The following is a 3,739-nucleotide window of genomic DNA, read 5'->3' on the forward strand; positions in this document are numbered from 1 at the left end:
CGTCCTTGGCATTTAGGTCTGCAGGCTCCCAATTGGCTGCACACACACACACACACACACACACACACACACACACACACTCACTCACGCACGCACACACGCACGCACGCACACACACACACACACACACACACACACACACACACACACACACACACACACACACACACACACACACACAAACACACACACACACACACACACTCACTCACGCACGCACACACACACACACACACACACACACAAACACACACACACACACACACACACACACACACACACACACACACACACACACACACACACACACACACACACACACACGCTGGCTCCGAGCCATCTTTAACCTCCTTCACTTTAATATCACCCACTTGCCATATGAGCCTCGTTGGAGGGTAATGAGGGAGCAGACCGCTCCCTTCCGCCGTCTGGACAGCAGGTTTCCTTATTCACAAATGTGATTTTAATCACAGACACAACTTGGGGGCTGCTGGCGTATAAGCTCTGTGTGTGGGTGTTCACAAGTTCCACCAGGGGTCCAGGACATGAGGAGCAATCTGACGTCCAGATGAACTAATGTTCCTATTCAGACATAAGTTCACATTTCACTGTGACTTTGGTTTCTCCTCCTTCCATCCCACCTGAACCTCCATCGTCCATTACCCCCTCGGGAAGGTTTTCTAATCGCTCATAGTTCTTTATGACATGCTTATATGCATCACCTGCCGCTCCTGGGGTTCTAATATTCAGCCTTTTCAATGGCGGTCTCCGGGGGAACGGAGACCCTGCCCGTCACAGATGAATGATCGCGCTCACTGCGACAGCCGCGTCAGCGCTAATAAAGCAGAGGAGGTTGAGAGTTTGACACCGGCTCGACCCGCGCCGTGCTCCCTGCTCATGGCGAGTCAGAGGTGGCCGTCTGTGGGGTCAGGGGTCAAGAACGTTAAAAGCTCAGCAGCCAATGTTTTCTGGGGAGCGCGGTGCCCATCTGGAGGAATTCAGGGGGAACTTGGATTTTACAGCATGTGATAAAATACACTTCAGCGTGAACGCGGACGTCGGCGAATGTGCCGCCTGAAATCTCGATCTGCAGGATCTGTGGTGGGAACTGAAGTTTTATGTGAGCTCCATCTGTCATAGTCCCACTCACTCCTGCCATGTGTTTTTAGCGTCCTGGCTTCATGTCAGTAACAATGGAGCTGATGGGGGGGGGGGTCATCACAGTCCGTCTGGAGAAAGACTTGTATGTATAGTTATTTAGGACTAAGATAACAGCTGATTTGAGCTGATTAGATTTCTAGATGAGGTGAACTGCAGAAACACACCTGCTGTTGTGATTCTACTTCTGATATTTGGGTGGGATTAGTTTCAGAAATGATAAATGTGAGTGTTCTCAGGACCTCCATGGAGGTTGCTGCTTAATAAATGACTACGACCACCGAGGACGGAAGGCGAACGAGAGCAACGTAAGTGAAGGCGATTCAATCAAACCACTGAGTGAGTGAAAAGGCGAGTGAAAAATCCTCCGCGCTTTAATCCTCTGAAGCAGCCAATTATATACTGGGCCATTTTCTCAAAAGGAGCCTTTTTGAAAACGACACCAGTAAACAAACAATTTGGCTCCAATCACCATTATAATATAAAAGCACTTGTAAGGAAGTCATTATGAACCGCGTCGAGCTCGCAGAACAATTAGCTTACAAGCAATTATTTCCAGTCAAATGCCTATTGCAGGGAAACATAATTGAATTCCTTCATCTCCTGGTATCAGAACTCAGCTAATGACTCACGCTGGAGTCTAGACGCGAGACGGGAGCGATGCTTCGGCGATCCGATGGCGTTTGAGGGTGAGCGCCGTCTGATTCCCACCGCAGCAGAGTCTCTTTCATGCTCTGTCTGCTCCCAGACGCCCACCGTGATGCCGCGTTCAACCCCCAAACGGACCCACATTAACTCGGTGATGTAAATCAGCATCAACAGAGGCTGAGATGGAGGAAGTAGCACCTTCCTGATGGTCGGCCGATGGCTCACACCTGTCTGCCCCCCGGGGGGAGGATAATGGCCCCTCTGTGTCTTCCTCAAAGCGCTGGACGTCCGTGAGGGGGGGGGTGCTTCCACTTTCTCTCCACCACTTTGTGCGCTGCCAACGTGGGAACAAACAGCCATTGTGCTGCCGCCCTGATGCTCATGGACTGCCCTGTTTATGGAGCCCTCACTTAATTGTGGCCTCACACAAGCGCCTTGTTCTCGCTCCCGCAGCATCTCCTCCGACGAGAGGACCGAGCTCCATGTACGTGTGTCCGATCAGCTCTTCTCTTATTAGCACTTCAACCACCGGTGACCTTTTTCGCGAGGGTTCCAGACGTCGGTAGGAAACAAATTAAAGCGTGGCTCAGTGGGACGCTGCCGAGCGCTGGAGATGCTCGTAGGTAATAGTCTGATTGCATCGCATCCTCTTCTGCACAGGGGTGCTATCTATGTCTGTGGGTGTTGATTAGATAGCAGCCCCCCCCCTGCTCACATTTGCAGTTTGAGGCTCTGCTATTCTCACGTCGCAGTGCACTTGTCATATGGTGGGTTTGGATGGTGATTAACTCATACATGTGCAAGCTGGTGCTCACTTTCACCGAACGTCGTTTGGAGATTTTAAATTTGTTTTCTGGCCTCTCTGCACATTCGGAGACACCATGGGTTTGACCCTGGCTTCAACATAAACCGCCTGGGTCTTTGGGCGAACACACTGCAGGCCCCTGAGCCTCGTCTGTGAGTGTGGTGTTTATGTCAGTTATGTACTTCACATCATGATGAGCGCTGGTTGCAACTGCACCCCACACACCGCTTTGTAGCACCAGAAGGCGAACGGCCCCCACCCTCGGTCTCAGCTCGGCCGTCTGTGCTAAACAAACTGCATGCTCCCACAATAACAGTATTGACGTCACTCGCCATCATTGGGACACGTGCTGCTTTCATGTTCTCATCTCACAATCGGATATTTGAGAACCTGTGTTTTAAAACTATAAGAAAAAGAAATGTGAACATTATTATTAATATATTATTAAATATTGAAAAGTTGACTATATTAGGGTGTTGAAGAAAACAATACCATAATGCGTGACACAACTGAGCTGCAGGTAACAGTCGAATTAATGTGGCAGAGAATCCCGGCTAAGAACTAGAAATTTGAGTCAGTTTGAAATTGCTGGAATAAGCTTGACCCAGATCTGTTGGAGTTTAGAGTTACATAGACAGATAGATACTTTATTCATCCCAGAGGGGAAATCACACCTTCCAGCAGCATAATAAAACACAAATAAAAATAAACAGTATATTAGAAGACAGATAATAATGAATTACTAAGATAACCATAATAGTATTCCTAAGCCCACTAATAATGGCGTTGTCATTTATACAAATATACTAGTTTACTTCAAACAAGAATTTTTGAATGTCTACTTCTCTAGTTGGTCCACTATATGATATACAGGTTCAACGATAGGACACAATTTATTGCCAATCTGAGATCAGATTAATAAATACTGATATAAATATGTCCCTCTTGGCTAAAAAAGCTATATAATCTAATCTGACTCTTAGTTTGCGGTTGGGTGGTTAGACATTTCACTAGGACCTGCCATGTGGGCCGCAACAATGTACGACAAAGCAATCAGTGTGCTTCAGTGCGCCCGGAATGCATCTCAAGCATTCCGACATCCCCTGAACGCAGCAGGCTGCAAAACTG

The sequence above is a fragment of the Betta splendens genome, chromosome 7, assembly GCF_900634795.4.
Source record: "Betta splendens chromosome 7, fBetSpl5.4, whole genome shotgun sequence".
Taxonomy (NCBI): Eukaryota; Metazoa; Chordata; class Actinopteri; order Anabantiformes; family Osphronemidae; genus Betta; species Betta splendens.